The sequence below is a fragment of the Serinus canaria genome, chromosome 13 (genome assembly GCF_022539315.1).
Source record: "Serinus canaria isolate serCan28SL12 chromosome 13, serCan2020, whole genome shotgun sequence".
NCBI lineage: Eukaryota > Metazoa > Chordata > Aves > Passeriformes > Fringillidae > Serinus > Serinus canaria.
The window spans coordinates 13962560-13990093 of NC_066327.1; positions in this window are offsets into that span (position 1 = coordinate 13962560).

Below are 27534 nucleotides of genomic sequence, written 5' to 3' on the forward strand. Positions count from 1 at the left end.
TTGAAGAATATGTTTTCTTTTCAAGTATTATTTGCAGCAAGTATGGGAGGAAAAGGGTTAATTTTTTTTTTCTGGGGCTTATATGTAAGTGAAATGACATTTTAACAATCTCTTTAGTATAGCCTTGCTGTGCTGGGACCTCTGTTGCCTGCTGTCTTACTTCTTGGCTTCTAAATAGAGAGTTATTTTCAATTTCTCCAGTTCCTAATGTTTTAAATGGAACTACTGTTCCCCTCAGAGCACCCAGTGGCTGGCTGGAGACCTTTATTGATATATATAAATTACTCCAGTCCACAGGGCTGGCTACAGATCCAATCATATCGAGCTAATGCGCATATAAATAAAAACCTGGGAGTATGGTTTATGGCAATAAGTAGTGCAGTAGAAGTTTATACCATCCTGCAAAGACACCTTGATACATTGCTGATAATCTCTATAATGTATTTAAAGCATCAGTCTGTAGATTCAAGGCTGAAAATTTCACTCATCAAAGCCATAAATCTCAGTGAGCTTCTGTCGATTGGGCTGGAAAAGAAGGAATTTCCCCCTTCCAGGGAAAAGACAAAATTAAGGATGTTGGCCTTTTGGTGGAAGGGACCAAACTGTGTAAGCCAAGTGCAGCAGGCCCAGGAGTTCCCTGATGTCTTGGTGTTTGTCTGGTTGCCAGCTTTTGCAGTTCACAGATGATTTCCACTTCCCCATGGAATGATTTGCTGCCCTCTAAACAATAATAACCTGGTGTCCAGCTGATAAAGCTGCCAGCAACTGAATTATTTAGGCAAGCAATCATTTCACTAGGCAGGTGAAAGCAAATTTCAAGGGTTAGGCTGAAACTTCAGGCTAAATCCTGAATGGAGAGTGCAGCAGGAAACTGTTTTCTGCTTGCATCATTGCTGGGACAGGTGTGTGAATCTGGATTTCCCTGGTTTAAATCCCTCAGATGTCAAAATTATAACTCACACACAGCAATGGTGGCCAGTGCCATCCCAGCAGAGCCAGTCCTCATGGACTCAGGTCCCTTCCCTTCCTTGCTGGCCTTTGGGGAAGGGATTGTCCAGTGGCCACAGAGCCTGTCAGTGCACTGAGAGCAGAGAGCAAACCTCAAGCTGCTCGTGACAGTGACACTGATCCAGTGATCCCTCCCAGCAACCAGGAGTGCTTGGAGTGGGGAAGGTAACAACAGTCCCATTATCAGACCTTGGGAAGGCCTGGGGGTGACACCAAGGAGCAGGACAGGTACCAGTGGGGCAGCCCAGGCCACCATCCCACACCTCCTCCCCATTTACTGCCTCGGAGTGGTCAGGAGCAGAGCAGGAGCTTTATTAATAATCTGCTGTACCATGGCACAGCAAAAGGGTCTTGAGGCAAGTTTGGCAGGTGTAGGACAGGGCATTATAGACATAACTGATGCTCCATGAGATACTGCCAACTTTACACAAGTTTATTTCTTCATTTTCAGATCCTTCAGGCACCAATTTCACAGCTTCAGAAGAATGATTGTAACTTAAAGGAAAACTCCAGTATGTTGTCAAAGCAGCCTTTAGAAATACTTGTCACTCTTTCAGTATCATAGTCTGTGGAGCTGTCACTGCTGTCTCTGGGTGCTGCCATTTTATTGTCACCTCTTTGCTTTCTGTCTCAGAAAGTCATGGAGGAACCAAAAAAAAAAAAAGTTTAAAAGTACTTGTGAAGTCTCCTGGAGTGTCAAACCCAGTAGACTCCAATGAGCATGAGAGCTGCAGAGATTTACTCTAGGAAACCATTTACCAGTAGTCACCTGAGTACTTAAAAATTGTACAGAACAATTAAGAAAGCAAATAAATGAGTTTTTAGAAGTTTAATGCTGTGTCTCAGCAGACAAGGTTCAGTTTGTTCTCTATGTTTAGATGCTGAGTCTCCATCCTCTATTTAATGATCCTCCTGTGTTTAAAGCTTTTTCCATACTTATACCTAAGGTGGTTTGACTGAAATTGCATTGAAAACTTGGCTCAGTTTTTCTTGTGCACAGAGTTGTGTGGCTACTTGCAGAACAATTTAAAGTTATCACAGTCTAATTTAGTAAGGAATCATGAAGCCAATTCAATTTAAAACCATTAAAACAATTTTAGAGTGTCTGCCCAAGGGTTTTGCATGTTTTCACTAAATGAGTTTTAAAAATACATTTAGTTAAACTGATGGAACTTTAAGTATCAATAAAGGCTTTATCTTACAAACACTAATGCTTGTCTTCAATGAGTCTTTTGCATCTGCTTAGATGTCTGTCTCCAGGATCAGGGCATTCTCAGTTATTGTATTTAAGAAGATTTATTTTCTATCTCTTTCAGATGAACTCCTTTAAAGGAAAATCCTTCTATTTCTCCCCTGTTTGGAGGGTGAGATGATGTGATCATTGCTTCCTTGGGCTGAAAGTTTTGTGCTACAACCCCAGTCTTGCTTCTAAATCACATGAGCCCATGTGGCACGAGTGGACATGGTAGCCACCAGCTTTTTATCTCCCTCAGTTCCTCAGACCATAGTGAAGGTAAACAGCTGAGGCTGCACCAGAGCAGTGCCTACTCATCCAAACGGTGGTAAGATCCATATATTTCTATTTCTCCTCAAGAAAACTTTCATTTTTAGAGTTTCATTAAGCCCATTTAACCCCATGGTTGGTTGGAAAAGGTTTGCTACAATTTCTGCATCTCATTTTTCCTTTATCTCATCTGCTCCAGGCAATTCACTTCAGGGAACTAGTTTTCTAAGAGATATTTTTTAAGCCTTGTTTAAGTTAGGTGTGAGGAGAGTGACTCTTCCTAGTCTGGATCTCTGCCATTTTGCCTCTTGTCTGCTGCTCTGAGCTCTGGTGATCAGGGTTCATGTGCCTGAAAAGGACAATATCAAGGAGTCAAAACAAGATGTATTTATGAAAAATAATGTCACACTTCAGTCTTTTATGATCTCACTTTTTTTCTTCCACTTCTGAAAAAAACTAAAAACTGAGATATACGAGTTAGAAATTCCAAAAAGAATTTTTGTGTCCCAGGATCCTTGAGCTCCCAGGAAACCTGTAAGATCTCCAAGGGATTTGTGTATGATAAATGTTGAGGACAGGGAACCAACAGCTTTTCTTTCAATTAGCAACACAGCAGCAAAAGACTGGAAGGCACCTCCCGAGTCACTGAGTCCAGTGCTTTGTGGTTGCAAACAAACAATGGTGCATAATCCCTTTAATAAAATGATCACGTTCCACCTTGAAAGCCACTAGGTTTTGGGGGCAGGACTGATCCCTACTGCTAACCCTGTGAAGCCCAGAACAAATATCTGAGCTCAAGATAATGCTGCTTACAACAGGATTAAATCCCTGCTGGGTGCCCTATAGTTGCAACCACAGGGGAACTCTGCCAGTAGCAGCACGGCTTTGGCTTTCCATGTCCATGTAAGGGGAAAATTTGCTCTATTCTTCCTCATAATGAGGTGCAGTGACTAGACCAGGCTTTATATTGCGTCATACTGGCTTCTATGCAGGGGCAGATGCAGCACTGAATGAGGGCTGAGCAGCCACATGACATGGGGACATGTGTGGCACAGACAGTGCCAGAGGGTTGCTCCATTTCCTTCGTGTCCCTGTGTTTGGGATAATTTGGGAATTTGTGCATCGCTCCCCAGTGAGCTAGGATGGTTTTGGGTCCTGGGAGAGGTGAATGGGATGCAAAGGTAAATCCTTGTTTTCTGCTAGAGGTGTTGCTTTTTTTTTCCTCCTGAAGGGCCTGATCCAAATGACGTTGGATCTGCCTAACCCAGCTCACTTGAGGCAGATTCGGATCAGCATTTGGAGCTCTTCCTCTGTGGGAATTCCTGCCATGCCTTCTCAGACAAAGAGGGCAACCACATCCTTGCATCATGAGAGTTTTGACTGAGGGAACCAATCTCTCAAACAGGCAGACAAGTGGGCAGGAGCTAAAGGACTGGCAGGAGACATTGAATGACCCAGTGGCTGGGCTGTTACGGCCCCTATAAGGTGCCAAGGAAAATCCGTGTCCTCTTATGCTGTGGGGTCAGGCACAGGCATGCACCTCATCCTGCTCAGTGCAGGCAGGGGTGGAAAAGGTCTGCCCAGCCATGCCTCCAGTGTGGACCTAGGGCAGGAGCATCACATCTGTGGGATGCTGCAGCCCTCATAGCTCTGTGCTAAATGCCCTCCTGCCCTACATCCTGAGCCGAGCACAGAGGGATGGGGGATGCCACCCCAGAACAGGGCTGCCCAGGGAGGACAGCACAGTCTGGGTGGCTCCTGGACACGTCCCTGCAGCAGGCCTGGCTCCTGTGGCTGCAGTTAAGCCCCCTCAATAAGAGTTTAAAGGTGCAGAGTGCAGCAAAGGCAGCCTCGAGGCCGTAATGTCACCTCACATGGGAGTTTCCTTGGCTGCCAGCTCTCTTCTGCTGTTTTTGATGCCCTAACCTGCTGACCTGAGCCCTGCCCCGGTCTCCTCACATCCCTTTCTGAGTTGTCACCTGCTTAGTTGCCCTGTTTTTAAAAGAAAAGGGTTTTGGACAAACAGAAGTGCTGTTACTTTGCTTCCTCTCTGAAAACCTCAGCCCCGTGGCATGGCTGCGAAGTGTGAATGGACCTGCAGACCTGGATGTGTCTCTGGACAGGGGACTTTGGGAGGCTTGGGGCAGTCCTTTGCAGCCTGGGGGGACACACCAGGGCTGGGGAAGGGACAAGCACTGGTGGGTTTGCTGAATTTAAGAAAGTCTAAAAGTAAGAGAGAGCAAGGGGTAGGAGATATTGCCATAACCACACACTTAGGCTGATGATGAGCAATTTAATGCAAATTTGGTCCAAATAGAGACAAGCACAAAACCTCATTTCAGACATTCTCACCTTGTCTAGGTTTACATGTGACTCCATCCTGCTCACAGTAGAAGGCCTCCTTTAGTTGTTTACATTCTCCACAAACATTAAATTCATGAAAGAAGGTAAAAGGGAAAGGAAATGAATATTGTACACCACCTGGATTTCAGAGATCCACACTATCTATCTGCATCCTTCAAGCCATCACAAGCAATCTAAGAGCAGCCTCCACAGGCCCGGCCATTAACATAATTCTCTCTTTTATCCCTCATCATTGTGGTACTGTATGCTACAGTCTTAAACATTATTTGTTTTATCCACTTTTCAGCAGTTTAAGCTCATTCTTTGCTGGCTAAAAAAAAAGTCCCATTTTTATCTCATCTGATTTGATATTCATCTGTCCCTCACTGGATTTTTTTTCTCCCCCTTTACCATAATTTTGGTTGGTATTTTTTTACCTCAGAGAACATTGAGAACTCTGTCTCAAGGCTTCCAGATTAGACAGAAGACTGATAGGATAATGATGATAGTATGTTAAATGCTATCTATGTAAATCAGCTCTCTCCATCAATGGATACAAGATGCAGCTACATTAGATCCTTTTTTGACATACATTTTCATTTTTTAAGGAAGAGAATATTGGATTGTTATTAAGCTACTTTAGAAAAATCTTTGCATTACCAGGCACATTACTATTGTGCATAAAGTCATATTAAATTTTGGGATGATGTACAACATCATTTTCTTTTAAAGGCTGCTTTTAACCTCAAAGTATCTTCTTTTTAGCTTCTGCTGAGGGATTTGTTTATGATAACCAGTGACTGGGGGAGGGGGAAAGGGTGTTTTTTATTAAGCTCCTTGTAGTAGATAAATCTGAATTTGCACCTCTGATAGGAAACTGGCCCTGGCTAAGGGGGAAAAAATGCTGTTACATCTCATCTGTTTCAAATGCCTGGGAAAGTAGCTCAGCAGATAGTCTTAAAGTCAAATTCAGACTGCCTTGGACTCAGTTGGAAGCCAGCTGCAAAAGCAAGACCCATTCACTGGCAAAATCTTGCTAGCTAACCCCTCCCACTTTGACTTTTTTTTAATGAAAAAGGCTATTTTTGCTTTCCTCTTTGAACTCAGAGACACAGGAATGAACATATTCTCAACAATAATGAGTAAAGTGGTGAAAATCAGCTTTGCTTTATTTTTTGTGCCTTTGTTCTCATGCTGATTTTCAGTGGCAGAGGAGCTGGCCAGCTAAAAATATATCATTAAAATTCATCTTCAGCCTGTCACTAATGTGGAGAATGTCACCTCAAATGTAGGCTGGGCTTTGTTAACTAATTTATAAGAGAATGTACAGGCAACTGTTATTTTTTAGTTATCTTTGGCTGTGGTGGCCCAGAGCAAACTAAATCCAGATTAGAATTTTTTTTCCATGAACAACAGGACTGATGAGCTGGAATTCCAACATTTCTTTTCTACATTGACTCTCTAATATCTAAAAAAATGTGAGTTTATTAGCTTTTTCTCTGTAGCAAGCATTAATAAAAGCAGTTTCCCTTATCAGAAATCTATTTTTATAAAACCTGTGTGAACTTCCTATCTCAGAGACCTTTCTGGGTCACATTTTCCTTGAAATTAGCCACTATGTCTTAAAATCTGTATTGGTCATGCTGCCATCCACAAGGGGTAGGGCTTGGAATGGAATTTAGGGGGTGATAATTCAGGTTAGTGGTCTTACCTGAAAGGATAAGAGACTTTAACAGGCCTGGGATTTAAAATGCAGAGTAAAAGGGAAGGGATCCAAGAGAGCTGGACCAAGAGGTTCAGGAGGGCAACAGGCTGCAAGGAAATGACTTAAACACTCATCTTTGTAAATCCTCCCACTCAGGAGGACTTGTCTGCTGAGTGGGTTTGAGTTAATGTACTGTTTTTTGGGGTTTTTTGGTGGGGTAGAGCTGTAGCTCAACACAATGTGGACAAGGCATCAATGAACAATGAAGAGTTAACTAAAAATATAAGGCTTCGTAACAGTCATGTGCAGCATGTGTGTGTGCACATATTTGTGTGTATCCTTTGGCATGGGGCTGTGTTTCCACTGTGATTATACTGTTTCAAGACCAAGTTTTAAGTCTTTATGCATGCAAAATCTTCAATATATCTCAGGAACACTCCACTGAAAGCTGAGATTATCAGAGCAGAGGTATTTATTTGTAGCTTTGTTGGGGGATGGTGAAGATGTGGGGTTCTTGACCTGAGAAATCAATTTTGAGCACCCTGATCTCTCAAAGTGAACCCAGTGCTGCAGTCCTGTGCATCCAGCTGTGTTCCTGGGCTGCTACTGTGGGAAAGGATGCCTGCACTTAAACTGGGGCCCACTGGTGCTGTTATGTCAGAAGGGATCAGAGCTGGAGTCACTCTGAAGACATAAGTATTTTTCTTAACACGTCCTAAATGGCAAAATTCACATTGAATAATTTTGGTAATAAATGGCAACCCAAATATGTCAGGAATGATTTAGTACCTGTGAACCATGTAGCTGAAATGTAGATGAGGCTAATTAGCTGATTCCTCATCCCAGCTCCCCCTTTCCTCTCCCTCTCTCCCCACCAAAAAAAGTGCTCTTTTTTTTTACCCTTGCAGTTTTCAGAACACACAGGGTTGGGTTACAGCTTTGGCATCACTCTGGTTATTTTGTCCAGGTGTCCTACACTTAACACAAATAAGTTGAGACAAGAGGCTTGAGAGCAAGGTAGACCCAGCCAAATTCAGAGTGAGTAATGCAGGCGTTGAGGCAAAACGAGGTCAAAAAGAGCATTTGCAGGCTCTGCTCTGCAGAAGGATCCTGCCTCTGTGCAGAGCACCCACCATTAGTCACATGATGCTCTCCCTCCTTGTCCAGATTTTATATTCAGAGGTGAAGCAGGATCAAAAACCAATTGTTGGCCAGGAGGAACTCCTAAGGTACCTCTGCCTGGGCCCAGGCTGCTCTGTGCAGTTTGTGCTTTAGAGATCTGTGTGTAATTAATTTTTCAGCTTGCTCACCATTTTAAGAGAACACAAAACAGGTTTTCTTCTGAAATAGCTCTCCCCACTGTCATCTCTTCTGAAAACTATCACTTCGAATTATGCAAAACATGTTGTTTTGTTCTGTTTTTAAAAAGGGTATACATCTATATATAAAAAGCCTGAGATTGAGCAAATTTGGTCTCAAAAAACCTTCCAGCTGAAATACAGAGCTGTTACATTTCATTTTGAAAATGTCAAACAACATGATTGGACTTTTTCCTAAAAAATACTGGATTTTTAAAAATCTGGATTTGTCTGGGTAACCCTTAACTGTATTTTCTGGATGAGTAAGCTAATTACCTGAGAACTTGCCACTGCCCACACAGCCCCAGAGCTCTCACCTGGCTTAGCTGGGCATGTGGAGAGCCTTGGGAAGGTGCAGGTATGGCTGCAGACTCATGACCTCTGCATTTTCAATATGCATATCATATAAAAAGAGTAATTTGCAGTGGCTAGGTGAAGGAGGCACCAGCTAGAGCCTCTCAGGCAAAACACAGAGTTCTTGGAGACATCTGTGTGTCCTCTCCCAGGAAAAGGAAGTGCAGTCAGCACCCTAAAAAATACTTCTGTGAAATTAAAAGAAAGAGACAAGGAAGAAAACAGGTTTCTCTGGTACAAAGTGGTTTTCCTTCCTCAAGAGCTTCACTTTCAGGTTTGACTCTTGCTCACCTGTGTCTGAGCAGTGGCACAGATACAGCTTGGCACAGCTGTGGTGCAGATGTATAATGCCAACACCCAGCTGGATTTACATTGCAGAAAGCAAAAAAAGAACATTTTGCATGAATTGGAGCTTCATCCTTCTGACCTAAGGCTGCACCTTGAGCATGTCCTGCTGCTCTTCTCTGCTTTTTAGCAGCTCCCAGGCCTGTTCTTCAGCTCTCTGGGAGAAGGGAGCAGGATAAAATAGACATCACATGGTGTTAATGCTGCTCTCTCCCAGGCACAAGAATTGGCCTGGCTGAGGCATCACAATGAATAAGAGCAGGAAACAGCTCTTGCCAAACAGCTGGCTGGCATAAGGAGAAGCTCTTGCTGGTAGGAGAATTTGGGAACAAATATTTGTCTTGTGCCAACTCTGCTGAGCTGCACAGCTGATCCCATGTCAGCTCCAGAGCTTCCAGTGGGCTGGAGCAGTGCTGGAGAATCAAACCTGAATCCTGCATGGATCATGTCAAGCTGTGATAGGGAGCACATCAACAATTTCTGCTGTGATCTAGATCAGGGAGTTCTGATAAACTCACTGTGACTTTGTGTGCAGGGCTGTGCCTTGTGTGGGGTGCTGCCCTTGTCCCTGTCACCAGGGCCCACCACTGTGTGGTGTGCTGCAGCTGGCGCTCCCTGGGGCTCAGCAGGACACATTTTCCTCTGCCACAGGAAGATCTGGGGCACCTGGTGGTGTTTGCAGCTTTTGCCCTGCCTGTGCAAAGCTGCTGTGTCTGGGTGTCAGAAGGAGCCCATGTCTGTGTTGGTCTTTAGCAGACAATTGTCGGACACAGCCACCAGGGTCTGTGGTGCCCCAAAAGAGATTCCTGATTCTTTAGCTCCCAAATCCCATTGCTCTGGGGTTGGTGTCTATTCCAAGCTGTGGACAGAGCAAGCTCAAGCAGAGTAAAGGGTCTGACTATGAGATTTTAGCAACTTCTGCTGCTTCCGCCTGCTGTGATCTGTGCTTCTAGGAACTGAGAGCCCTGAATGTAAACACACAACTGCATCATCTGATCCTTCTCAGAGCATTGTTTGTTTGGGGTCAACTTATCTCCTTTTCAAGAACAGGATGTTTAAGAAAAAATTATATAAAGCCTATCTGTAATAGTCTTAATTGTAAACCAGCCTCTATACTTTCAGACTGGAACCTAATTAATCATTGGCTGTACAGGGAACTGATTAATTGCTTTGCTGCTCTTTACTCATATAAATCTTTGATTTAGTGATTACTGCATTTTGATTTATCACTTACTACGCAAGTAATCAATATTTATGATGAATGGATAAATTCAACTACCACCTATTTTGCAATGTTATATACACACACACACACACACACACACACACACACATATATATACATATGATGGTGATATATAAAACACACATTGTTTTCGATTTCTATTTTAAATTACCCATACTGGAAATATGTATCTTTTCTCCCACAGTGATGTCTGTTTTCTGACAGTGTAAATTAGGAGTAACTCCACTATGGCCAACACTGAAATAGTTATGAAGAAAAATCTGGGTTTAAGACAGAGAAAACATCCACAGGGGAAGAGAATTTATGCAAATAAAAAACTAACTGAAGAAAAGGCCTCACATCTTTTGCTAAAACCCCTTCTAGGGACAGAGCTTTTACTAGTGTAAACTGGTATAGATCCTGGCCTAATTTTTGTTGCCTATCTTTCTTCAAAGTCCTTCAATTCAATGTGAATCTGATCTCAGGGATTATTACACAGGAGTCTGACTGTCTGCAGTCCTTCAGAATTACAAACTAATTGTGGGATAAGAGCTATATATAATTTACTAGCTATGGATTTGTTTTCCTGCTTTCAGAAGTCCCTTTGTCTCCCCCCACTCCCAGCAGCTGATCATAGTTTGAGTGAGAATGGGACCTCACTGGTGGCAGCTCTTCCCAAGCCCAGTCACCACGGCCACCCCAAAACTTGGGAAAGCAGAGGGGGTTGGCAGGGGAGAGCCCCATTCTGGAGCCTGGTCACTTTAGAAACCCTCTGGCAATATGATAATGCCTTTGCTCTGATTCCAGGAGGGCTGAGTAGATATTAGAGTAAATGGAGGCTGTCTGGCCCATGGCTTCTTGAAAATAAAATAGAAGGGTGTGATCAGCATGGGCCCCAACCTGCTCTGAGAGCAGCATCTTCTTTCATCTTTGCTGCAGCCAAAAAAACCCTCACCAGTGAATCATTCAGGTGTGAGCCCAGGGCTGGATCCAAGGCCAGCTGGAGCTGATGGAAGGACTTCTGCTTTCTTCAAAGGATTTGTGGTTGGGTCTTTGTGCTTGTAAATGTCCTCAGGAAGGGATGGTCCTCTCTCCTCCTTTCCCTGCCACATGGATGCTCAGGCAGAAGAAAGCCCAAACTGTAAACTAAAGGACCTGTGCACTTTTTTAGGGTTCATGTTAAGGCTTTGGTCCATCTGTGGTCTCCTACATATGTAGTCAAAGGTCAGACTGACTCATCCTGGAGCTTCTGGTAGAGCTGGGTAACCAGTGGACATCTTTCTCTCCCTCTTCCTGCTGCACAGCAGTTTTATTCTTGTCACACCAGTCCTTGTTGGAACTAAGCACACAGAAAAAATGTAAACTTCACCCACAGTGCTCCATACTTCTCTTAGACCATTTTACCAAACAAACCTGATTCCCAGTAAAAGGAGGACTTTTGGCATTTTATGTAGGACTTTTCATCACCTGGAATACATCAGGATATTTCCTGTGATGTTCAGATACCTGTGGAAAGTTAAGCAGACACTCATTAGGCAATATATGTTGCTCTTCTAGGGAGTTGTGTTAAAAAAGTGGGTCAGTTGTTTTGTTATTTTTTCCTGACCTCCTATAACTGTTCAGGTAAAACCAGATGCCTACTGTGAGCAGAAAGAAGAGAGGAACTCCCTGTCTGCAGTGAATCCAGGCTCAGCTCTCCTTTTCCAAGCAGCTCCTGAGGTGAGCCCGGCACTCCTCATTATTTATTTTGTTCTGGGGCACTGTCCAAGAGTTATGACCAATGTTCTTCAGACTCTGATATATATTACATGTGCTTAGAGGAAACCCATTCATCTGTCCCTTGTCTCTCTCCCCCAGAGCCCGGATTTCCTTGATTGTAAAGTAAGATAAAGCTGCTATCTTGACTTTAAAGACTCTGGGAAGAAATGTGTTCACAATCTCCCTCTCTCTTCAGCTTATTATGCATCCCTGCTGTGATGGACACAATTCTTGTCTCCCTCCAGCTTCCTCCATTCTTGTCTAAACAGCTGAGAGATTTCTAGCTGAAGAATTGAGCCTCTTTACTCCACAGAGAAATACATTCCCATTTCATTGCTTTTGGATATGGAAGGGAGAAGAAGGGTTTGTCCTGCTGGGTTTGTCTCATCTCTCCTGAAGTGAAGCTGATGCCTCACTGAGGAGGATTGTCCCAACAAAACTGTTGGGATATCCAGGCTTCAGTCTTCTCCCAAAAGCTGGGAGAAGACAAAAGGGCCCTGCTTTCCATCCTGTTGTTGCACAAGGCACTGCAGTTGTAACTGGGATGGGGAGCCATAGAAGTCTACATTGCTGGAATTAAAGGAGGGGAGGGAAAAAGGAAACAGAGTTAGAAAAGCTTTTGCAACTGGAAAAAACATAATAAATCCATGAGCTATGCACAGCCCCAGGGCTTTATGACCACGAGCAGCCATGAGGGAATGACTTGAACTTAACCAAAGCCGTTAATTACCTGGCTGAGATCAAAAGCCTAAGTAAGGGAGTATATTTATGATGCACCTTACAGGATATGTTTCAACTTTCTAGATTTTTTTTATTAATTGGTTTGATTAAATAGATTTAAAGAGCCTGGGCAGAGGCTCCTAAATCATACTCCATATTGATCTAATGAAATACTCAATAAATTTACTAATATGGCTCCTTTGCTTTGTGCAGTCTGAAAGGAAATGCCACTCTAAATGGCGATAACTCAGCGTGGAGCCTCAGCAGTGACTCATGGCGTGCCAGGGGGATGCTGGGAAGATGCTGTCCAACAATTTGCAGGACAGCTCAGAGTTTAACAGCACTTCCAGGCTCCTTCCCACTCTACCCCAGCTTTCCTACCCCATTTTCCATCCTCTTGACCAGTGTCTTGTGCCACTTCCAGATTTGACTGACGTTCACCAGCTCGCCAAAGTGTGTTCAATAAACGGCTCAGCTGAGACCTCCCCGAGCACAACTCTGTTTCAGAGCACTCTGCTTTATAAATACACCACACAATGTGTGGTCTAAATAAAATAAATCCTGCTCAGCTCAGGGTAGATCTAATGTAGAAAATGTATGATGTTTATTCCCTCCTGATGCAATAAATTGGGAATGACTGGATGGAAAGTTTACAGCTTTTCAGCGCTCACTTATATTGATGGAAATAAGGAGTTTGGGCAAGGAAAATCAGGAGTTTGGGCAAGGACAAGCCCTTCCTGCCCCAGGGCAGAAAGCTGTGATCACACAGTTTCTTCTGGCTGTAGTTTTGCTGGCTGAGCATGTTGCCATCTTCTGCATCTCCAGATTTGGCTCTTTTCCTGTGCAATATTCAGCTTTTTGTATGGGGGATCCTTAGAGCCGGCTTTGCCTCAGTGACCTAACTTAGTAAAGGCTCGTTTACTACCTTAACACTAAATAAATACACTAAATAATGAATAAATAAATACACTAAAGTGCATTTACTTAATGAATGGCTTCACCAGGACGTGGTCATTCAGATAATCCAGCTGCCATACCCACAAGAGGGAGAAAAGAAGGAGTTGGAGGTGATGGGGAGCAGTGGCCCCTCATCCAGCCTCCAGCCCTTGTCACATACAGCACCTGAGCTGGTTTACCTGAATTTTTAACTATTTAAACTTCCTTGAGCCATGTAAATTAACGTTCATGTGTGCCTGGAAAACACTAATGCAAACTATACTGCTAGGAGGCAAATTTAAACACATGCCAGCCTGTCTGCACAGAGCTCTGGCAATTTGGGGTTGAATTTCACTAGACAATTACAGGATGTCCCAGTAGTTTGTGTGAGCAACCATTGCTTCTGGCAAATATCAACAATTTCATTCATATGCAATTTTTGTGTCATGCTGGAATATAGTTTTACCAGTCAGTCAAATATGGGTTTTAATTTTTTTATCTTCTCTATATTTCAATTGACAAATTGAGAACAACATGTTTTTGAACACTGTGACTCAAAGTCAGTCTATGGCATCAGGGCTTTCCCAATAAATTAAGGATACTCTTCAGTCTCATCCAAATATTTCTGTGATTTCTCTCTTACTTATTATTTGTATTATATTTTTCTCCTTTTCTTACAGTTTTTCTCTTCATCCTTTTTTCTGGGATGAAATTAATTTTAAACTCCAAACATAAATCCTAGAGAGGGGATCCCACTGGTGATGTATTTACTAATGGCTGTGAAAATCAGAACCAGAGAGGCAGGGAAAGAGGAAGATGGCAAAGGCAAATATATTTGGAAACAGCTAACTGAGGAACAAATTAAAAATGCCCTTTGAGTAAAAACAAACCACCCAAACAAAAGAGGCTCCCCTCTGAAGAGCATAACCTCAAATCTTTTGTCTGCCTTTATTGAATCTGCAACCCCGGATCTTGGGAACAGCTTATAAATTTTGCCAGCTAGAGAATAACCCCTGACATTAAACAAAAAAGTCACAGCTTTTTTGGGCTCAGAAAACCCACAAAGAAAAAAAAAAAACTCTCCTCTTATGGGATGTAGGTTTGTGATGCATCTCAGATCCTGAGAGTGAAGATGAGGAAGGAGTAACATGGAAGGAAAAGGATGAAACTGGTGGGGCCAGTTTTGGACTAAAAGCCCATCCAAGCCTCCCTGTGTTTGCGCTGCTTTGGCAGCCTGTTAATTTTGCCAATGGATAACCCTTCTCCTGGTATCCAAGTGTTCTGCAGAGTTGTGCCATGAGTCCCAAGGCAAGGGGTGGCCACAGGGACTCTGGTGTCATTTCGTGTGCAAGGCTGCTGCACTGGGGGCTGCTGCACCTCCCACATTTATACAAAGCTGTTTCTCCAGTGCCTCTTTGCAGCAGATGTTTCCATGTGTTGAGATTTCTTCCTTCTACTTACAATATTTTCACCTCCAGGAACAGCAAGTACCAAGCTGCATTCCTTTTCAGACAGTTTTATGATACATATGCTACCAATGCTCCTTGTTTCCACCTTCACTTCTGGCTTACAGAAACATCCACTGCCCTTCCACATTGTCCCTCTGTAAGGGAGCTGTGGCCCTTTGGAAAATGCACTAAAGGAAAATAGAGGAAAATCTCACTAGCACTGACACATTCAGCAATGCCTGCAGGTGGTGGGAGCAGGCTCAGTGATGTCCCTGTCCTCCTTTGGTAAATGTGCCCTCATCTGTCTGATGTGCTGTGCTACAATGCCTTTTCAAATTCCTTTTCAAATCACTGCTTCAGTCCCACCAATGTGAGCAGGCAGAAGGGGCTTTTGTGTTTCCAAGAAACAAAATGAGGAGGACTCCATAAATTCCTCATAGCTGGGTATTTGCTACAGAGGCCTCTTAATTTTCTGAGAGGAAAAAAACTGCCCACAGAATACACCTGAAAATAATTTCTGAGTTTACAAGGCAACATGCAGCTTCTCAACACTTGATCAAATGTTACTTTTTCTGAAGGTAAACACAATAAAAAGGCATCCAGGAAAGAGTTGGTGAAGTTATCGAGTTTCTGCGTGAGAAAAAACCCCCAAACCCAAAGAAAACAATCCCAGCCCTCAGCCCCAAACCAGTGGGATGCTCTAGCCATGATCTCGGGGTGTGTGAGTGCAGTGTGGGACACCAGGGGATATAACACCTAGGTGGAATGTGGTCCTCAGGAATTCACCACTTGCCTGTGAAAGGAGCCAAGAGCTGTAATCAGCTTACCCACTGCATTTGCTCCTGCTGTTCACTAATGAGTGAAGGCAAAGCAAACAGCACACTCGCAGCTCCATCACACCGAGATTTTACCTGTAGCCAGTGGGTCCCTAATCAAAATTAAAGCAAAACAGGCAAAATTAGCTTGTTAGCATTTTTCTCTGTTAGGACTGGAGAAATGTCACTTTTTGCCTGGGGCACTTCTGGTAGCTTTACCACAAAGGAAAAAGCTATTGTACCAGCTACGTCCCTAAACGTGTAGTCCTGGGCATTCAAATGTAGCAAGACTGATGATATGACACTTCTCTCTTAATTTATGCAGAAAAGGAAGGAGGCTGGGGATGGGGCAGCCCCAGTCCTTAGCTCAAAGCTTCATGCAACTGGCAACTAACAAGCACTTTTTAGTCCTCTTTGATGTATGGATTTCTAACTTTTTGTCCTAAGAGAGAGATAACCCTTTGCAGAATAATTTTAAGCCAACTGGAAATAGATTTCCTTCTCTTAGTTATAATTTCTATGCCCTTTGGGAATAGTCCTCACAGGCTAAAAATCTGATTCTCTTTCTTGTTTCTTGTGACAGGCAGCATGCAAGCCAGGGCTATTTTTGTGAGCTGCTTCCCCCACACCCCCTCCACAGCCAGAAGCAGAAGGTATCAGTCCTTGGGAAGAGCCCATACCTTGGGGAAGGGTGGCTAATTATTCAGAGCCCAAGAAATTATCAGTCTTGTGTTCAGTTTCCACTTCTGCCAAAGATTCCCAGCATCATCTCAGGCAAGTCCTGTATCCCTTCATGCTTAACTCTGTGTCTGTAACATGAGGAGAGCACCAGGTCCTGTCTTAAAGATGGATCCTCATAGATGAGCAAGTGAGGTGTGATCCAGAGGTGGGGGCTGGTTAAGCAGGATTTTGCTGATTTGGGAACTAAGAAGGCAGAAATTGTTCATAAAGCTACAAGAGCTTTTGAGTTCACAGCCCATTGTATGGAGAAATAGAGAGATTATAAGTCAGCCTGACTCAGGTGAAGCTTTAGAATGCACCATGGACTTGGAGAGCTCAGAAATCTGGGTTAAACCAACAGGAGACTGTGAATGTGCACAACAGTGCTGGCATTCAGGGTTAAGGTAGAATCCCTGCAGGCTCTAACTTCAGGGAAAGGGCTTCAGCACTGCCCACAGCCACTTACAACCAGAACAGTGAAGACAACCCCTTCTTTCAACAGCAGCCAGTTGAATCATCAGCTATTGGAGGGGTTTCTAAAAAGGGAGTGCCAAGTCCTGGCGCCTCCATTGGAAATGTTGGTGTCACAAGCACAGAACTTTGTGTGTTCAGTTGAGATCCCCTGCACAGCCCTGGGTGAGCAAATACTGCTCATGTGTCAGTGAGCACTGTGCTGGACCTGCATCTGTGTGCTACTGCACCCTCACTACAGCAAAAACATCATGGCAACTGGAGAACACATATTTAAGGCAACTCTTTAAAGCATTATTGCCTGTCTGAACAGCCAGCTCTTCACTCCACAGGGTAATTAGGGCAGGGGACAGTGGAAAACCCAGATGAGGGCTTGTGGGGGCTTTTGTGGGGGAGAGCTCCTTGGACACAATAACACTGAGAAACCATTTCTCCGGGTGAGTGAAAGTGTGCTGCTGAGTTCATAAAGCACTGCATCTAAGCTAATATCAGCCCTGCTGAGACCCCAGACCTGCCTGGACAGGACACCTGGGGTGCTTGTTCCCCCTTCCTGGCTGATCCTGTCCAGAGGAGCTCCCATGGACAGCAGAGAACAGACTCTTCCTGTCTCTCAGGGATGAGCTGCTTGTAGAGGCACAAGGTCTGTCCCAAATTGTGTTCTTCCAAAACAAACCTGGCCTTTTTAATTTATCTAAAATACAACCCTGGAAATGGCACATCTCTAGATGTTCCCTGTTTAATATATTTCAAATAACACCACTGATATAAGGCACTTTTGGAATAACATTAACATCTGGGCTGACCCCACCTCCCTACCAAGTTTGAGCCTGATGTTAATTAAAACAGGCAAGTTATAAACCCCAGGAAATGGCAGCTGACCCTGGACTATGAATGTAATGCTGTAATAATATGCTGTAAAAACGAGGCATAGTCAAACTGCTGCCCAGGTTGCTCCTAGAATGATGCTCTTTCTCTCTCACCACTGTGCTCCCTCTCTCCAGGAATGAGATCATTATCCCACTGGCACCCTGGACAGGCTCTGCTTTTAGGGTGGTAGCCTTCACATTCTGAGCCACCCCCAAAGAAATGATCCCTCCTGACAGGAAAAATTGCCTTTCTCCTGAGAGGCACTTCTCATTTCTCTGTGAAAACTGCTTCCTGACCACATGTGGTCGCTGAGGATCCTGTGATGCTCTGTCAGGGCTGACTTAACCTGAGCTGCCCTGATGTTTGGAAATATATGGAAAAATAAGGAGGAGTATTTTTTTCTTTCCACTCCGTATTCCCAGCTGTGTGTGCCTGGGGAGGGTGGAGGAGGATGGCCCCAGGACAGAGGGATGTAAACCCTGGAGCTGAGGGCAGAGGGGATGTTTGCTGTGAGCCACCTCCAGAGGTGGCAGTGTGAGGCTGCACCTTCCACTTGTGTGTCCCTCTCTGTAACTTCACTTTCTTTGGTGGCCTAGAAGTCAAGGGTTGGAGGTGTCTGTGATGGGGAGCCAGGTAACAGCTGGGAGCAGGAGGTGAGATGGGGTCAGGGGAGAACTGGAGAAACCCCCAGACTCATCACCACATCTCTCACTGACTAAATATTAGATGTGATTTGGAAGTAATTAATGAAACATTTGTGTTGTTGTTGGAAAACGCAGTACTGTTGAAATTGGAGCATTTCCTCTCAAGATGTTGCTTTTTGTCAAGCTATGAATGAAAAAAAACAACAAAACCCAAACAGGAAAACCCTTCCAAAACTAAACAAAACAAGCAAACCCCAAATCCAAAGGGTTCCTTGTCCTGCAAACACCTCTGAAGAGACCCTGCAGGTTTCAGTTCCTGTGGCCCATCGGAACCCAGCCCAACAGTATTCACAGTGTCCCACAGAATATGTCCCTTTGTTTGTAAATAAATTAAATGAGCTTTTGAGCAGATACAGTTTATCTTCTGTGTGAGCTGAAGGAACCAGGATATGAGCCTACGAAAAGCTGAGTTGTAATGGATACACCCTGCCCCTTCTCTCTTTGAGGCATGGGAAAGGTCAACTTTTGTCCTCTAAAATGTGTCACTGCTATAAATATGACTGCATAATTTATTGCAAATTGTTTAACAAATTTATTGCAAACTATTAATAAACCTCCTCGAAACAGCACAATGAGCGTGTGCAATAAACAAGGGAAATATTTGCTTGATTCAAACCACATTGGATGATGTTAAATTAATGTTGAATAGATACATTTGAAGGCCTAGAGGGATGAGTGCAGGCAGCCACCGGATGCTGAGCACCCGCCCTGAGCACACATGTCAGAAGATGTCAGGGAAGTGACCAAACCTTTTTGTCAATGGCTTAAAGCTGAGATAAGCCCCGAGTGTTTAAATTGGCAATTCTAATAGCTACCTGAATCCAATCCAATTCACAGCAGCTTGGCTTGTAAGGCAATCGGTGATACAGTGTTAATGCCAACTAATCTGATAAAAATTGACACAATGACAACGTTGGGCCATTAGTTACCAGCAGTTTTTATGTCTGTGTAAATCCATCGTGTTTTACAAGGTGCAGGGGGATTCTGGGAGAATCTTTTTTTGGTTGTTTCTTTTTTTTTTTTCCCAGAACTGTGGAAATAAAGCGGTTTTGCCGCCGAAGCAAACTCATCGTCTCGCTCTGCGCGCCGCTGCTCAGAGTGTTAAATGGCAAAATTCATCACAACTAATTTCTATTTGCCATCTATTAGGCTACATTGTTTTGTCCTCAACGTCAGGTTAAATAATGAACCTCTCGGAATAGAGTAAATTAACCTCCACTTTATGTTCATGTCATTGTCAAATGGAAACATCACTTGTACAAATGAAAAAGATTCATTAGTAAAGCTAATGCATAGGCTCCACTCCAGTAAAAGATAAGAGCGATTGAGGCCTTGTCATAATGCGGTGTCGAACCGCTGGCTTGTTATTTATGATGCCTGCCATAATCTTTGGAGATTATTTTCAGCAATGGTAATTAGCACACAATGCATCAGGAACAATTATGGAACAATGTCTTGCCTTGACAGGTATGCCACCCTGCTGCAGGCGGGCTATGATCCATGAGAAATTCAATCAAATCTGCATGCTGCAGGGAGTTTATTAATATTTCTCCTTCCGAGGCAGTTTGAAAGGCAGCTATGCTTGACCGGCCACCCAAAAATACTTAGCAGAATGATATGAGTGTGCTCCTTGTTAATACACACCTATCTGCACAGAGCCTTCCTGTGCACTTAGGGCTGATTAAAATAATGTCTGTGAGTTTGCTATTTACCACGGTGAAGAGAAAATTGCTACCTCTGCTCGCTGGCCATGGGGCCTCGTTCAGGGTAGGCTGTTGCTAAAGGAGCTCTGTAACGAAGTGGCAAATTCCAGCACTGACACAAATCCTGTAAGTCTGCTAGAAGCAGGGGGACTACACTGATTTACAGCTCCTCACATCCCAGCTTAGGAATCAAAGTGTCCCTGATTAAGGCAATTTTCCATCGAATAGCACAAATGCAGCAGCATGGCAGTTTCTCCTTTCAGGCATCCCAACAATCCTGTGTGCAGCCTCTCGTGAGGGGTCTGGGGCATGGGCAGGGAACAGAGGAGACACGTGGCTGAGGAGGACAGACACAGAGTTACTGTGTGTGGCACCCTTGCAGTGCAGATGTAGCCTCTGTGTCCACAACTGATTTTACTACCTGGAAAACTCAGGTATTTTAGAGACAACCCCACAGACAATTTTTTTTTTCCTAGGTAATGATATGAGGATCTTCCAGCCAACTTCTATCCCTGCCTTAGAGTGCGTGGCAGAGCTGTACAAGCTAGAGCCAAGCTGAGGGGAGGAGAGACACAAACCAATCATCACAAGTTTTTGGAAAGACAATTGTTTTTAAACTGTATTCAAAAAAATACTGCAAAGCCTGAGAACACCTTGGCCAGGTCTTACAGGACTTTTCACTTCAAGTTTTCTAGGTGTACATTTTGAGATAACTTCCTGATAAATGTTGTTTAACATCTTGTTTGGTTGCTAATAGACTGGGGGATACTTCATCATCCTCATTCTATAAAAATACATCATCCAGCTTCTTTCTACATGCAGAAGTGTCAGTGCTAAATGCACATTTCTGCCCATTCTGCATCTTTATTAATGATTTATCATTGTCATCCTTTAATAGGCTTATATCATTATTAGGATTTCTTTTGTTCTTAATAATGCTTAAAGATCATTAAGAAACAGAATTCATGTGCACGTGTCAGTGGGTGAAGAGACACCCCTAAAAGAGGGGACAGCTCTGAGTGGAGAGCAGGAGTGTGGGAGGGATGGCTGGATGCATTTAGCGGCACCAACCATATTATAAAATCATCAGTCAGAGAGGAATTGTTGCTTTTTGTTTATTTTAACATTATTTTCCATGGGGACTGCTGCTAGGGGCTGAAAGGCATGCCTAAGTTGTTTTTTTTTTTTTTTTTAATGCAAACATTGTTTGGTATTTCTGTTGCACACAAGCTCTTTCCTTCCTCTTGTTTGGTATTTAAATATATGGATGGCTTGTGATTAGGAGCAGGTGGAGGGGGAAAACAGGACAAAGTGATTTTAAGTCACTCCTCTTTTGTGCCACCATCTGTTCCTGGGCTGGAGTGAAACTGAATGCACAAAAAACTGATCGGCACCATAACTTTTCCAAAGAAAATGAGGATGATCAGGAGAATCCCCAGGGACATGGGCCTGATGGGAGAGGTCACACCCTCCTCCTCTATACCCTGACAGATTGCTGCGCTGCTTTTCTGCTTGGAACAGACGAGCCACCATTTATTAATTATGGGTTGTTCTGCTGCTGAACCTAAAAATCAGGCCCCCCTGTGCTTGGTGCTGTATTAACACAGGGCTCAGTGGCAGCCATTGGCCCCAAAGACCTTACAGTTTGCATGGAAGAAAAAAGCAAACAGATGGATACAACAAACCGACTGCGGGAGCATGGAGTAACCATGAGACAATTATGATCCGTTAAACTATTCAGGTCAGGAAATGCACTGCAATACCATCCCCAATTGAAACACTAGAAGGATGCTAAATGGGCAGAGGGCAGAGTGTAATGATTAGATTTGGGACAATGGATCGAATGTTCTGTTGCAGAGATTGCCACAGGATTTTTAATGACCAGGGTCTGATCATGGTTTGTGTTTTACGGACTGCCCAAGGAAATTGTGTCTCCAGTTGCTTTATACTTCTTGGTGTGCACCTTGTGAAGGCCTGGAGGGCTGGTGTTTAACACCCACCTTAATTTTGATGAGATAGTCTGCAATAACAAAGCAGCAATTAGCACCATGGGATGTCTACAGCCAGAAGTGAAGCATCTCCCATCAGCTCTTGGTTGTTGTAGCAAAAGTAGCTGTGGCTCTACATGTCTAGGAGCACTGGAAGTTGCTTGGGAACAGGTTCAGGATGTTCCAAGGGCATTTGCTCATGTGTCTGTGAGGCAGTTCGAGGCGAGGGGCCTTTAGAGGGCACTGAAGAACACCTCACTGAGCTCCCAGGTTCTTCAGGAATGGTTGTGCTGTGGATGTGGCATCTAAAGGAGGCCTTGTGCTCATTCACACCCCAGATTAGTGACTATGCTTGACTGACACAGAGCCTAAAAGCAGTGCAGGAGATGAGCAGCTCTCCAAGGACCTGGAGATAAATTAGATGCCCACAGCCCTCCTGCTCTGCCCCGGTGCTCAGGGACACCCAGAGCTCTGTGTGCTCTTCATTTGTGTCCTGTGCAGCCCTGCCTGCCCTGTGCAGAGCAGCACTGGCCAGGACACTGGTCAGGACACTGGTCAGCCCAGCAGAGGAGGTCCCTGAGGGGCTGAGGACAGTCCCAGTCCACCAACTCACAAATCTTTCCCACCTCTGTCCACCCCAAGGGAGGCTGAGATCCTTTAAGATCCTAAGTAGGGCTTCTCTAGAGGAGGTGCTGGCCCGAGATCTTCAGTGATGCAAACATCCAGTGAGTGAGGACAGAGCAGCAATGTCCCTCAGAGACTAAGAACAGTTCATTGGTGAGAGCAAAGCCTCTTGCTCAAAAAGCTCTTCCAGGCTGTGGGCTTCTCTGTACTTGTACTCACCTTCTGTGAATGTTTGGGTTGGCTCCAACCTCCTGTAACTCTCCAGAGTCTTACATCTTTAAATCAGATATTCAGTGTCCTTCAGACTCAGGTTGGTCCATACAGCCAAATCCTGACAAAAACTGTTTAATACTTTATACAAGCATTTTCTTTTTAATGATTCCGGCCAGGGATGCTGAGTTGAAGAACCAAACTAATTTCATGTGCTTCTCCAACACCCCATTATGACATTTATGACATATTTTTCTGTTTAGAGGGTTGATTTTTTCCAGATGCCAGTACATCTAAAACTACCTAATGAGATTTCCACAGATGTAGAGCTTAAAACCATCTATGGTATTTTTATTTTTCTCTCTAAGTAATGATACTTTCCAATTGAAACATTTCCTGAATAAAGCACTAGAAACAATTGAATGTGTTTCAAATTCATAGAAAGAAAAGCTTTTTCATTGGCAGGCAGGTATTGTGATTGAGTCTTAGCTTTTCACCCACTTGATTTGAAATGGGTTTTATTTTCTCTGGAGTTGGTCAAGACTTAAAGACAAAATTTTAAATCTGAAGTTTGGGGTGGACAGGGAGCGCTTCAAAGGCCCTGAGCTCCTCTGCAGTAACATCACCTCCCTAATTACAGTGTCTTGCTCTGTACATTGTAAAGGAGGTATTATTGGTCATATTTTACACTGGGAAAACACAGGAATAGAAAGCTGAAGTGACTAATGGGTAATTCTCCGTCTTTTCTCCACAGGTGGAAGAAGCTTCTTTCCCTGAGGACAGCTGATGCTGCTCCTCTCTTGTATTTTCATCCTTTGAGGGATGGTGATGATGAGGGGTTTGTATCCCTCTATCCCTGCTCTTCTTGCCAGCCCTAATCAGCCTATTAAGAGGGAGGAAAACAGGATGACAAGTGTTATCCCACCAGACTGCAGGGTCTTTTGGGGTGCCCAGAAGAAACTGGGAAGCTGCTCGTGGTGGTTATTTGATCTGAGCCTCAGCAGGGCAGGGTATTTATATTTATATTGCTGCTGGATGATCATTTCACCCCTTTGGTTCTTCACACTTTTCTTTCCTAACACAGCTGATGGGATCCTCAGCTTGTTCAGGATCAGGGAAAGCATCTGACTCCCAGAGAGCCTTTGCCCTAGTGAATATGAAACAGCACAAGGAAAGAACCCTGTGTTATTGGGGTTTTTTGAACCCACCAGTTATTTGGTGGCTGATGCTGGGATTTACTGGCCTGAGCGTGATACCCAAGATGTGGGGACATGAGAAAACTGTTTAACTGTGATTTGGGTGGGTGTAAGTCCTGCTATTTAGTGCTTCCCCACATGTCTTCTTGCTTTCACACAGAAAAATTATTATATTCTTTCAGTGAAGAATGACCCCTATTACACTTAAAATAAATTGCAGCATTGTCTGGAAATATTTAAGCTGAATCTCTCTCACTCTTGTAAGAGCAGAACACCCACAACCGAGGAAGGGAGGCTGGGCTGTTCCAACGTTGAACTCAGCCTTGCAGATGTCTGTCACCTGTTTCTAAGGAAATGTGCAAGAAAGAGCTGGGAAAGAGCTGGGCTTCGTTGTTATTGTGGGAATCTGAAACCACTCTGAACTTTGCCCTTCTATCCCCTTTCCAAATTTCTTTTGGGTTTTCTTTTTTTTTGGTTTTGGGACTTTTGGTTTTTTTTACAGAAGAAAAATTGCTGGGCTCATACTTCACTAACTGGTTTGCCTTAAGGGCTTTTTTTCTGCAAAATGCCAAGTGCTCTTAACTCCTGTCCAAGCCAAAGCTGCTCATCACCTTGCCAGAACTGAGCTGTGAAATTCAGATTTGGGCCACAAGCTCAAAAGCCGATCTGGAGTTGGTGTTAACTGATCCCTTCAGCCAACGCCCCACTCCTGGCGGGGTAAGGCTGTCACTCAGCATCACACATGGAATTAATCCATAAACCCAGACTATACCTGCAGCAGCTTTTTCATTCATGGGGTCCACACCTCTTGCCCTACTAGGCAGACAGCTGGGCAAGGAAAAAATGAAATAGTTTGTCTTCTACTTGATGATGGGAGCTGCTAAATAAAAACCTTTTGGGCACTCAAAGAAAGGCAGAAGCTGGATGTCTGCAGAACAGAAGGGGAAACCTCCTGGCCTTGGTCTGGCCCTCATTTTCTTTCTGAATAGCCCAGAGCTTGTTTATTTCCCTTCCACCTTCCAGCTACATGGGACTCTTCACTGCACTCCATCATCAAAATCCTGTGCCTTCACCCCCCTGGCTTGCCAGCTGACTCTGCCTCTCAGGAATACAAATAACAGAAAGCCTGAGCAAGTAGAAAGCATGGCATGATGCTTGTTGGGAGGAATCTTCAAAAACTGGTGCCATTGCTATGCAGGACTCTGTCCTCCACTCCAGCACAATCCTGACTTGGATAAGCTTCCTTCCAGCTCCAGATGAGTAGGCAGAGCTCAACTGGCTCCACTTCTCCATGGGAAACAAGCACACTGCAGAGTGGGATCTTGTTTTACAGCAGAGGAGTGGCACAACCTCACTGACACCAAATTGAATAAATCTAGATCAGGATCAAGAAGATCATCCAGCTGCTGTGTTGGGTGGGACTGCCAGCTGAGATCATTCTGGACCCAGAAGCAGGTTTGTGTCCCTGCTAACAAAAGAGGTATGGGCTTTCTTGGAGTCAAAGCCAACCTACTACTCACTCAGTGAAATGTTTTGGTCTTAGAAACCACCTATAAGAGGGTGTAAATAATGTACATCTTTGTATTTCTTGTAATAAAATGGTTTCTGGTCTGCTGCCCTGTCAGTTAAGGATTACACACCCACCCCTATTCATGATTAATCAGATGTCAGGATGTATGTGCTCTCCCAGCATATCATCCCATGGCAAGCAGCAGCACTTTTACAAATGTAGAAAGAAAAAAAAAAAAGAAACAATAATAGGAAAAAGAATTATTTTTATGTTTACTTGTCTTAAGACATATTTTTCCATTCAGTAATTTGAAAAAAATAACCATCTGGAAAGAATCATATTATGGACAAGGCGTGTCATGACATTTACAGCAAATATTTTTGCTCTTAGTATCAAAACCAGCTCTTTGCTCTATCAAGGGCTGAATATTCGTATACACATAAATGTTCAGTAAATAAAAGGGCCTCTGCAGAGACTCAGAGCTGGGAGATCTTGTGCTCTCAGCATTCACATTCCCACTTGTTTATACTTGTTTGAAACCCATATTTTTCACATCTCAGATGTGAGCGCCTGTAGTTCCTTTCCCTCTGCCCCTTTGGTCTCAGGAGAATGACAATAAACGGCCCGACTGTGGAAGAAGTCCTGATGTAAGTAAAGGTATCAGGAGGCCACGAGGTCATGGGCATAAATGAGGCAAACTTTCCAAAGAAATCACCAGGATGATTTATAATCATGGGCAACCTTGTTCAGTCAGAAGAAGAAATAAAATGTGTGCATCATGCACCAGGTTCTGAGAGGGAGCAGAGAAAGAAACCCAAGAGCATCTCTCATTTTCTAAACAGGATGGAGCCTCCCAAAAAAGCTGTTGGCCCTCTGGCAGCAATGCTTGGGGGAGAAGGATAACTCCCCTCTCTTTTGAGACTTTGCTGAGATAAAATAACTTTTTCTCAGGCTCAGCACTTGCTTTAAGTCTGAGTTGGAAGGTGAAGGTGTGGTTTACATGAGGTGTGAGCTAGACAGGGTCTCTTCACTGAGGCAGTTTTCATGTCCTGCACCCACCTTGTGTTCTCTGCACCCTGTGCAGCCCAGGGGCTGGTGCCTGTGTTGGGGCACTGGAGCACATTCCCAGGATGCTGCAGTGCCCAGTATCCCTGAGAATTGCCTGCTGCCCTCTCCAAAAGGGCAGCTCTGGGGGTACTGTCTCCATGAGGACCATGCCTTGAAAAGGTGAGTGGAAGTGAGGTGTCAGCACCTGGGTGGGGGTGGCAGAGAGCAGGAAATGAAGGTGTTGGTTTGCAGAATGGTGACACTGACAGCCAGAAATTCCCAGGGTGTGGGTGTTTGGATGCACAGGCTTCCCTGGGGCCAATCTCTGCCTGTCGAGAGGTTGTGGGCTGTAATGCCCAATATCACTTGTAATTCTAATTACCATCTCTACTGCAAACTCACATCCATCATAGATTTCAAATGTCCCTCTAAAAAGATAACTTAAGATATTAAATAAAACTACAGAAAAGATCAAGTAGTGCTGATATTTATATATTTATTTATTGCTTTTATTATGCAATAATTAAAATCTAGAAGAGAAAAAGTAACTCTTCCTTTGTTTTGTGAGGATTTTGAATATAACCTGATGTTTAACATGAAACAGGCACTTAGCAAATAATATGAATATTTTAAAATATATTTGCCCTTTAGCATCTTATCTTACAAGCCCTGTTTCCTGAGGTGCCTCCACAAAGCAAGGGGGTAGCAGACAAGATGTTGTTTAAGGCCAGGCTTAGAAACCCTGAGTGTACCAAAATCTCCTTGAAGTGGTAACGTGGTAATTCTTAATCTCAGCATGATGCTCCTTTGACATAAAGGAACAGTGATTCTTTTTCTGGGAGGAGGGTCAGTGGAAATGAATCTTCTTAACAAAAATCAATATCCCAAAATTTGAAATCAGTTGATGCAACTATCTGCAATTCAGCTTGCTTATTAACAGACCCAGCCAATCAGTTCCATGGGCTCCCTGTTGCT